Consider the following 11,492-nt stretch of genomic DNA (forward strand, 5'->3'; position numbering starts at 1 on the left):
GGCGAGGTTGAGCAGGGAGATGGGTTCGAGGATGATAGAGTGCGCGACGTTATCGAAGGCGCGTTCGAGATCAAGGCCCAGGATCGTCTTCGGGTGTCGGGATGTTCCGTCGAGGATTTGATGCTTGAGTTGAAGCATGGCGTCCTGGTTTGAGAGATGCGCTCTAAAGCCGATGATTGAGTGGGGGTTTGCGGACGTTTCTTCAAGGTGGGAGTTTATCTGGGTAAGGAGTGCATGCTCCATAACCTTACCGATACACGAAGTTAACGAGATGGGGCAGAGGTTGGCAAGGCTAGATGGCTTGCCAGGTTTTGGAATAAGAATTACCTGGTCGGTTTCCATTATGGGGGAATGGACCCTTGGCGCTAACAGTCGTTTATGTACTCGGTGAGCTGTTCCACCGAGGCGTCGTCCAGGTTTTTCATAGTTTTGTTGGTGACGCCATCCAGGACTGGGGCTGAACGGCTCTCCAATCTGCACAGGGCAGCGTGTACCTCTGCCACGCTGAAGTCCTCACCGAGGGCAGATTTCGAGGACCCCGGCGTATCGTCCGTGAGGCCTTGCGGGCCCGGATGGGATGTACTTTTGGCATAAGGTATCGCTGACGTGGTCCTGGCCGTGTGCCTTGGTTTCTGTGAATAGGTGTTTGGTGAGACGATCCTACTGTTGTGAACGGGTGGTAGCCAGTGGCGTATCAACTTGTTTTTGAGTGGGGGGGGGGGGGAAACCAACCCCCCCCCCCCCGGTCCAGGTCGCATATTTTTACTAGTGATGGGCCGAACGTTTGCCGAATCTTGGGATTTGGCGGAGCCGAACTTTTGCCGAACTTTTCTAAAGATTCAGAAAAAATACACTGTTCATCATCATCATTATCCTTTATTTTCCTTGAGGGCCCGTGGGGCTTTATACAAGGGGGTGGCAATAGAACAAGAGCAAATAGAACAGTAAACACAAATATAACACTGTAAGCTAGCTAGGTAGGTTAGATAAAGAGGCTAATCGTTTCAACAAATTTAATAGTATCAGTAATAGGAACGATATTATGAGGTAGTGAATTCGAATCCTCGACGGCCAATGGTATTGCGGAAGTTTGGTGAGAAACAGTTGATGATTGAATTGGACGTAATTTACATAGGTTATCTAGACGCGGGAAAATACAATGGGAAGGGGTGATGATAGCAGTGATTCTTTGAGGTAGATATTGTGGTAAACAATTCGATTAAGGAGAGAAAGGCGTGATACTCGGCAGCGAAGGGAAAGTGAATGAAGGTTAGCTGATTGGCATAATCCTGATATGCTGGTATATGGTGAGCAGTTGCTATAAATAAAATGAAGGGCTGTGTTTTGGACGGATTCTAGAATATTTGCAAGGTAGGACTGCCATAGGGGGACCATATAGATGAGGCGTATTTTAACTTCGATCTTATAAGAGTGGTATATGCTAGTCGTTTTACGGAGGGTGTAGCAAGTTTGAGGCTACGGCGCAAATACCCGAGAGAACGGTTAGTATCAGAAATAACAGAAGTTATGTGAGTAATCCATGATAGGTAAGAGGTAAGATGAACACCCAGGTATTTATATGATGAGCATGCTATTACTTGAGTGTTAGTGAGGTAATTAAAAAAATGGTGTGGCACGCGAACTGCGGGAAAATGATAGGGATCTACATTTATTGAAGTTTAACGTCATCTGCCCTTTTTCACACCTATGGATTACAGACTCAAGGTCTTCCTGGAGAGCATGATGATCATGGTATAAACGAAGGGGCCGGTAAATGACACAACCGTCGGCGAACAAGCGTACAGAAGAACCTATATTAAGATGGAGATCATTACTATAATTTAAGAACAGAAGGGGGCCAAGTACAGTTCCCTGGGGGACACGTGACGTTACGGTAGAGGTGGGAGATTTTACGTTGTTAACGGAGGATTATTGCTTACGGCTAATTAGAAATTCAGGAATCCACTTAACAACAAATGGATGGATATTAATATCGTTAAGCTTTGTTAAAAAAAACAAAAAAACGTTGGTGTGGTATTTTGTCGAATGCTTTGGAGAAGTCAATGAAAATGGCGTCGGTCTGAATATTCGAATCGAAGCTTGAATAAATATCAGTAAGGATAAAGTAGTAAGGGTGCTGGCGAGTTGGTGAATGTTAACCATGATGAATATACCTGAGACTGGGGCAGAAAAGAACATAAAAGTCGAAGGAACAGAAAGGGACAGGACGACGTCTGAGTTTGAGACGTCGTCCTGTCCCTTTCTGTTCCTCACGACTTTTATGTTCTTTTCTGCCCCAGTCTCAGGTATATTCATCGTGGTTATCAGTAAGGAAGGCGGTTAGCCGGGTTTCACAAGAGTACGATTTACGAAATCCGTGCTGATGTTCAAAAAGAAGGTTATGAGAGTCAAGAAAGTTTATTGTAATTGACTAAAGTACATGCTCCATCAGCTTAGATGGAACACTGGTGAGAGAGATGGGACGGTTATTACTTATTAGTTGGCGATCACCAGTTTTGTGAACAGGTATTACGTTAGCTATTTTCCAGACTTAACGTTGATGTTTAGTTTTTTCTGACAAAAAAAGGTTTATGTGTTTTTTGTGTTTTTGTTTAACTTAAATGCAACACGTAGTGCCTACTGACACAGTTATTACTAAATGAGGTGATATTCTGCAAGATAATTGTATCGGTGTCGCTTTTGTGTGTGTTTACTTGCAATTTTAGTGTCTGCCTCCAGAAAGTGGTGTGACAACGAGGTTGGGTAGTAGCCGGCGCAGTCACGAATCACGCTAGCAGAGTTTTGATTTCGAGACTTCATCAGCGCACGCCTGCAAGTGTGTTTACATTGTTAAAATAAAGCAATCACTGCGTTCTCACTTTCTCTGGGGGTTGCCGTTTCGTGCGCGAAAACAGATGCAAGGGTTGCTAAGCTTTCACCAGAAGAGATAACAATGTTGTAAGCATGCATGTTTTTCGATTTGAGTCACTTGACGTCAGCTCTGTATGAAAGTGTGCGTTCTATATTAAAAACATGCCGTTTTAACATTTAAAATTTCGGTTTCTGTTGTTAGGACACACACGGACGTTTAGGAAGATGGGGAGATTAGGAATGTCGGATGTGCAGCGTCGAGCATGGTAGACAGTTCTGTGTTTAGTTCTATGCAGGTACATGAAAATCGCGAAATAACGCGAACTAACTACTTGTGAGCCGAAACTAGCATTGTTATAATAATAATAATAATAATAATAATAATAATAATAATAATAATAATAACTTTATTTGCACAAACTGGAAGGGGCCCATATGGTGGTGTGCGGCCCGGGCTAGGCAGATAGGTGAAAACCCTTGCGCAAAGCGCCTGCCAGCCCGCCACCACATGTGAAAAAACCAAACCGATGTATACATGTACAGAATATACACACTACAAAAAGTGCGTCAAAAGCAAAGAAAAGAAGAGGGAAAACATGTATCACATTATGACGAGGATGCCACCTGCATCCCATACATTTTGGCAAGCTCTCGTGACTCTGCCCCGTTTGACGGCAGTGGGCTGTGCGCACTGAGCGTAATTGTCAGTTGTCAGTCAATGTTTCAACTACATCGTTTCATCAATGGAAACGTCAAATGTAAATCACGTTATCCAGAATGCACCGCATCATTTGTCACTTGCGCAGTGGACTGCGTAAATTACTACTGGTCGATTTTCTGTTCTTGAGGCAGAAAATATTGAAGACAACCACACTCGCGAAAGCGCACAAACGAGCAGTTACTGTGTCGCCTACTCCACACCTCACCGTAAACGCTGGTTGTACTAAACTCTACGATGGTAGCCGCACGACTGCGCGGCGTCCATTTGCGATTCATGGCCCCGTCGCGTTCGTGCGCGCGCGCAAACATTTGCCAAATTTTTGCCGAATTTTTGCCGAACTTTTTTTCTAAATTGCGGCATGTGTGGAACTTTGCCGAATCTGAAGTTCGGCAGATTCTGTCCATCACTAACTTTTACGGCACAGGTGATAGACCCCCTAGCAACGACGCTCATGCCGGATTGGTTGCTCGGCAACGTTTAAATTAATTTTCGGATTCGGACACCGCGTGTATATAACCCGCCCCCCCCCCCCCTTCCCCCCACCTGCGTTTACGCTGCTTCGCGGCGAGAGTATGCGGCTGCTAATTACAGAACTATTAACCCACTCAGCCCCCCCCCCCCCCCCCTCTTCTACCCCCGTACACGCCGCTTTGCAGCCGGCAACCCATGCCCCGCCGTCCCCCATGCACATCCGTAAATAGAGTCCCATACGATTTAGTTCAGCGATGTTTCGTCGACAACATTTGTTTTTGTTTTATTTTTTCAGTGTTAATCGTAAAAAAAAATAAAATGTCTTAAATATTGCCAAATGCCTCGACAAAACAAAATGTTCGAGGAAAGAAAAAAGATGCCCACACCGTGGATAGAACCCGGGTCTGCTACGTATACGGCAGACATCTTACAACTAAGTTAGGCTACCGCTTAGGAAACTTGCACTATAACCACTGCCTATGTTGAGGGCGGCATCGCCTATCTCCACGAACCAGCCAATCCGGCGTGAGCGCCGTTGCTAGGGTTTGTATCGGCTGCGCGTTAAAAATATGCCCGCGCGGGTCGGGGGGCGGTGCCCTTGGTATTCCTCGGGCGCCGACGGCCACTGTTTGCCCTGCCCAGCGGCGGCCGTTTCAGTGGGGGCAAAACACATGCCTTCGCCCCCGCCACTCTAAGAACTGGGGGGGGGGGGGAGGGGGGCAAGCGCCTCCTTTACCCCTCCGGTTGGTACGCCCATGGTGGTGGCATTGTCAAGATGATGTTTAAGGACTTTCCACGAACGGGGAATGCTGGAGTTGCCCGTCTAGAGAATTACAAAGCTACGCCCATTGCTGTTGATTAGAGGGAGAGTGACACCTCCCCCCCTCCACCAAAAAAAAATGTTTTGTTTTCATTTTTTGCTAGGGGATTTATTGTGGAATGGGAATACTACTCAATTAATATTTTGCTACATAGTCACGTATTTTCTTAATAAAGCCAAAAAACGCAACTGCTTGAAACCGATATCGAAACCCCCGCACCGCACGGAAAAGTGTGGAGGAGAGAGTGAGTGGCGAAAGTCACATGGCTACACCCGACCGTGCGATTTTTTATTTTTTTTTTCCGAACTCAGCAGACGAAATGCGTTGCGGGATTCGTTCGCCGTGCGATTCCTTTGCAGTTATGTTTGTTCAGCTCGCTGTTCTGTAGTTCGAGATGAGTTGTTTTGTACGTTTAAGTGTTGGCAATTGGTAGTGAGTGCCCATGGTGAATACCCGTGATCGGCTCCGAAAAGAATACTCCCAAGATGTTGCGTGAGGAGCTGTCTCACATGTCCTGCGTCTGAAAGTGGCATGTGCGGCAGAGTGCACAAGTTTCCCAAAGATCAACGGGTCGGGATCAATGGCTGGCTGCAATTCTTCTAGAACAGTTACGGGAATTTCGGAAATCGGAGGCTACCCGATTGATATGCTCCTTCCAGTTTGTGGAAAGTGACTACATTGAGTTCGCAGGTGTCAAAATTGGAATCCCATACAATTTAGTTCAGCGACGTATGGTCCACAAAAATTGTTTTTTTCAGTGATATTCGTAAAAAAAGAAATGAAAACATAGCAAAATGTTTAACGAAAAAAAAATGGTACGCCCACACTAGGAATTGAACCCGTGCCCGCGGCGGGTGAGGCGGACGTCTTTCGAACGAGCTACTGAAGCAACTCTTTCGTTCGCAGTAATGCAGCCGGTCGACTGTATGCTGGAAAGTTTGCCTGCCGATTTCCCTTCAGTACATGCACTTCCGGCTTGAAGTCGGGGAGCACCACGCATTAGCCACATTCGCACCCAGGAAAGAAACCGTACGCGTTCGTATTCAACTCCAAGTACGCACCTCGTGCTTGACGTTTGAGCGAACAATGCCTTCAGCCACGAGAAGGGACGACGGCTCGGCGACGTCATCGTGCAATCGACTTGTTAGTCGGGAGTGTCTAACGGGATGACTACCAATTCTTTTGATCGGTCCCAAATTTCTCTTTCAAAGGCAGACAAAATTCGCCGGTACCGTGAACGACGGTTCTGAAGAAAAGGTCCCACGCCCGTCGTCCGCTGCCATCCGCTAGTCCCACGATATGCGAAACGATGTTGAGAACTAAGCAGTGAACGCACAAAATGTTTCCAGTTGTCTGTGCAACCTTTCTTTTTTTTTTTTAATCAACGTATTTGCAGCTTCTTGGAAGCCACAAAAATGGGTTTTATATTTTTTTTATATTTTTAATATTGACTGTGTGCCTTCAGTGACCCACGACCTGGATTAATTTTGGTGGTTGTGTCTAAACGTTAGAAAACAGCCCATGACCACGGAGAAGAGAGTGAGCGCGACTCAATCCGACCAGTTCTCGATCGGCGGTTTTCGGGTGGAAGAAAACCGAATTTCGAGCCGCAAATTCTGTTTTGGGTAGTGAGGCTCTCATGTGGCACGTAAAACTAAAAACCTCGGCGAGCATAAATACCCTGTCAGTGTCCCTTTAAGGACTCGGCAGTGCTCTTGGATATTCTTGTTAAGTAGTGCAACTTTTTTCCTGAGTGTTTTTTTTGAGTCGTTGACCCTTCCACCGGGAGAGGATGGACGTTGTGGATTCAATCAGGTGGGCAAGCCGACTGACCATGCTTTCAGTCGGGGCGTCGGTTTTTGATAGTGCGAGTGGCCAATTGAGTGTCTGATTGAAGGTCACGTGACCAAGATTCTATATTGGTGATTGGGGTGTCTGTCGCTTCTTCTGTGCGATGTTTGTGGAAGGCGTCTCAGTCCAGCCGCGAACTTCCTCGTTCTCGTCGATAGAGTTGTGAGGTGTGGGAGAGTAATTTCAGTGATCGAACGATCGCTGCGGATGTCGTATTGAGTATTGCGCCATTGAGCGTTCACTTCGTTTTTGGTGAACGTAAGGTCGGGCGTCGTGTTTGGCGCAGTGGAGGTGTCGAGGCGCGTGGGGAAAGTCGGGTCGGTCGAAGAGGCCCCCGGTGGCGGGGCGGGAGTGTCGTGAGCGATTCCCTTCGTGTCCATGATTATAGCCAGGGTGACGGGGGTGGATGTGGTGAAAAGGATCTGGAGGTTGTTGTCTATGGCGCTGACACTTTGCATTAAGACGAGCAGAGCATTGTGGAGAGTTTCAAGGGGTGCTGCGTAGCGACACGAGAATGTCTTTGACTTGGGGGCGCAGCTACCCCGTAGCTCCTCCTTGGAGGGCTCTCTTTATCGGGGCCGGTGTCGGGGGTTCCTCTGAAGGTGTGACGCTAGGGGGTCATGGGTGTCTGGGTGTGGGTTGTGTTTTGGGTTGCTTTAGGCTCTGAACCTCCCGCGTGAGTTTTTGAATTACGTCGCGCATAACTGTATTTTTTTGTTGTTGTTAAGTATTGATCAATGACCGCATTGTCTGTATTTTGCTTAGGTGTAGGGGACCCTCTCGCGAGACGCGCGCGCCCGCCATATCCTCTGCGCAGCTCATCGTTTCTGAAGTCTTTCGGCCGTTTGGGGTCACCCTGGATCTTGACCGGAAATGGTCTACTCCGGATCGGAAGCGGAAGTGGCAGCGGGAGCGGTGTTTGGAGTCCATGGGCGGGAAATCACCTGGATGAAGGATTGATTGCTCTGCCGTACGTTGCTCCCAGAGGTGTTTCCGGATTGACGTGTGGCGTTTTGTATTTGGCCGTGCACTAGTAGTGCAAAGCTATCGATAGTCGACTTTCGAAAAATTATAGATACTACTATTGATAGTCGCCTATCGAAAAACTATCGATAGCAATATCAATAGTCGACTATCGAAAAGCTATCGATAGTCGACTATCGGAAAATTAACGTCATTCGACTATTGGCAAACTATCGATAGTCGACAATCGTAAAGCTATCGATAGTACCGTCGACGTTTACTATCGATAGTTTTCCGAAACTAGTCGTTTACGTCGCTCCTTTTTCCCCTTTTCTCGTTTTATTTTTTCAAATGGGACACCCTCTAGCCCAAGCACTTACCATCCCAACTTTGGTTCAGCTTTCACTGATGGCGAAGACGGGAGTTTTGGGCGAAAAAAGGAAGAAGGGAGGCGAGCGGCGGTGTGGCAACTGTGTTCGCTCTAGTAGTGTAGCAAAACTATCGATATTACTATCGGTAGTCTTCATAGCCACCAAAAATCTGACTGTCGATAATAAAAAAAACTATCGATATACTATCGATAGTCGAAAATCGAAAAACAATCGATAGTGCTATCGATAATCGATTATCGATAGTTCTGCGACACTATCGATAGTTTTTCCAAAACTATCGGTAGAGTTTTGGATCACTACCGTGCACCCTTTGTCCGCCGTGGGGTGGGGTCTACCACACAGCGTGCAATCGGGGGTGCACTGATGGTCTTGGTTGGGGATTGCGGGCGCCGCAAACCCTGTAGATGTTTTTAGGGAATGGACAAACGTCCATGCGGTGCACGAGACGGCCACAGTGGTAACATATGTCGATTTGCTTGCGGTACAAGCAGCAGGGAATCAGTGTTGCGCCGTATCGGATCAGGTACGGCACACTGGGTCCGTCAAAGGCGATGACGACGATCGTGGTGGAACCGATGCGCTTGGCGGCCGGGGCTAGTGAATTGTGGGTTTTTGATGACAGCGTCGATTTCCTGGGCGCTGTCGGTGAGGGAAATACCTCAGATAACTCCTTTGGTATTGTTGTCCGGGTCTGCCTCGTATCCGTTAACATCGTGGGTGACACCATTGACGTGGATAAATTTCATGCGCACGTGCCTGTCAGCATTGAGCGGTCGGGGCGTGCTGATCACGACGATGTTTTGTTGAAAATTCGGGCAGATCGCGTCGTCTTGGCTTTCTTTAGGGCTAAGTTGTGTTGCTTGGAAAATGGCTGCAGTCGCTGTGGGGCTGCCGACTTCGAAGATATTTAGTGCCCCTTTAGGTCTGACAATGATCTTAATTTCGTTCTTGGGTAATCGGGGCATAGGTCCGGCTTTGAGGACGTGAGATTTAACGTTCTTCCTGGTTTTAGAGCGAGAGTGGGAGTCTTGCGATTGGGGTGGGTCGTCGCGAGATGAGGTTTGGCCACGTTTCTCGTCGGGACGATGGGAAAGGGCGGTGCGGACATTTTATCAAATGCCATTTCATCGAATAAGTGGACATTTCATGGAACGCCTATTCATCGAACACCGTTTCATTGAATCACCTGACGCCGTTTCATCGAATTTGACATAATTTACTATCGCTTTTGAAATGGCTTTAACACCGCTCTAAATTCACCAAAAATAGAATTACTACTCACTCTATTGTTTGTCCAATTAAACGTTCGCTACTGCATCATAGAAGGTAGCTATCATGTCAAAACTTGACTGGGTACGTGGCTTATTCTTTTCTGGCGAGGTAGGCGGCTGTTATCGACGAAACACTTTTAGAGCGCAGATCTTAGGCGCCTGTTTCCGGCTTGAGCGGCTTCGGCGTTGGCATAACCGTGAGGTGACCTCCGTGAAGTCACGTGACACCGTAAGATTACGTGACCACCATTACATCACGTTACCCCCGGTGACGTCACGTGACCCCCGTGAGGTCACGTGACCTCACGAAGAGGTCACGTGACTTCTTCGTCAAGTTTTAAACGCTGTAATCAAACTTAGATTCTCAATTATGATTAAAAATTGTTTTTCATAAATATATGAATTATAATGACATTTTGTACATGGTGCTTCATGTCACGTGAGAGGAGAGGAGGAGGTTGAAAGATAGGGGAGGAGGAGAGGATGAGAACAACGAGGAGGACGAGGAAGGAGGAGGAGAGGAGGAGTAGCAGGGAGGATGAGGAGGTGAGGAGGAGGGAGTAGGGGTACACCCTCTTCTCAGTTCCCTTGCCTTCTCCTCCTCAGTTACGTAGTGACAGACAATGTTCTGTGCCGGGCAGCTCAACTAAGCCGGTGTTTATTCTGTTATTGTTTATATACACTGCAGGGGCGTCGCCGTAAATGCTGAGTCACACGACGCGTCTTATCATGCCACTTTCACACGATAGATCCTGTGTTGTTTAGAAACATATTACAACTATAAACACGTTAGGACATTAGAGAAACATATTGTTACTGAACGCGCACAGACTACGGCGCTTGCTCAAAGTTCCGGTCGTACCCGAGCCGAAAGGGTGGTTGAGTCTGCCGACCGGAACGCCTTGGAGGCACTGTCGGTGACCTTGACTGGGTGATTCCCGATGATGTTGCAGTGGCGTTCGCGGCGCCGGCTCATTTCCTTGGTCTTCATCAGAGGAGTCGTCGCTTTCCGATGATCCTGGTTGGAAGCTTTCCCCGTTGTCAACAAGAGCTGACGATTTTGCCGCAGATGAGAGCCATCTTTCGTGACGACGTTGTAGGATCTGGGAGCCGCAAGACTCCGCACCACGGCTTTCTTGGACCAGGACCTGTCCCTCAGCCTCACGACCTGCCCGTCTTTGAGTGCTGGGAGTATGCGGCCTTCGTCATCCAGCTTATGATGTTTCTTCACCCGCGTACCGGGCGCGTTCTTGAACTCTGGAAGTGTTGTTCGAAGTTGACGTCCCTGCAACAGTTCTGCAGGTGAACGGCCATCTTCCAACAGAGTCGACCGACAGCTTAACAGCCCCATCCAAAAGTCTCCTCCCGCTTCCCTCGTTTTTATTTTCAGGATGCGTTTCACAATTTGAACGCGCTTTTCGGCCAACCCGTTGGAACGGGGAAATGCGGACTGGACGTAATATGGTGAAAATCGTACTGGGCTGCAAAGTTGTGAAACTCGTATTACGCAAACTGAGGGGCGTTGTCCGAACAAACCTCGATGGGAATCCCAAATCTCGCAAAGAGTGCACTAAACTTTTCAATCATAGTGCGTGTCGTCGTGTCGTGCAGCCTTTTGGACTGCGCGTCATATACGCAAAGATACGATTCCCCACCGCACTGAAAGAGGTCGACACTCGCTCTATACCATGGGTGCTCGGGTGTTTGCCGTAGCAGAAGGGGCTCAGCCTCTCGTCTGTACGCATACTTTTTACAAACGTCAGATGTCTGTAGCGCGAATTCTATGTCCGCATGAAGCCCCGGTCAGTAGACCAAGCGCCGTACTCTTGCTTTGCACTTGTTTATGCCCTGGTGTCCTTCGTGAATTCGCTTCAGCATTTCTGGTCGCATGCTTTTCGGAATGATGACTTTGCAACCCTTCACAAGTACTCCCTCAAGCCCCGAGAGCTCTGAAGTGCAGGATTTCAACTGACCTTGAATTTCTTGGTTGGATTCCAAGCACCGAATGACGGCTTGGAGTTCCTGATCCTGTGCCGTTTCCCGGGCCAGTTTCTTCAGCGTCGCTTCACTGACAAAAGTGGAAAGTACTGCTACCGCGTGTACTTCAACATCCTCGATAGAGCCCGCGTGG

At 47.9% G+C, this 11,492-nt stretch overlaps 1 pseudogene; it reads right to left on the minus strand.

Annotated features, from left to right (window-relative positions):
* Positions 1-6,782: 6,782 nt before the first annotated feature.
* LOC121046889 lies at positions 6,783-10,441 on the minus strand (annotated as a pseudogene).
* Between the last annotated feature and the right edge of the window lie 1,051 nt (positions 10,442-11,492).

This window comes from Ixodes scapularis, unplaced genomic scaffold (assembly GCF_016920785.2).
Source record: "Ixodes scapularis isolate PalLabHiFi unplaced genomic scaffold, ASM1692078v2 PGA_scaffold7__128_contigs__length_106722199, whole genome shotgun sequence".
Classification (NCBI taxonomy): domain Eukaryota; kingdom Metazoa; phylum Arthropoda; class Arachnida; order Ixodida; family Ixodidae; genus Ixodes; species Ixodes scapularis.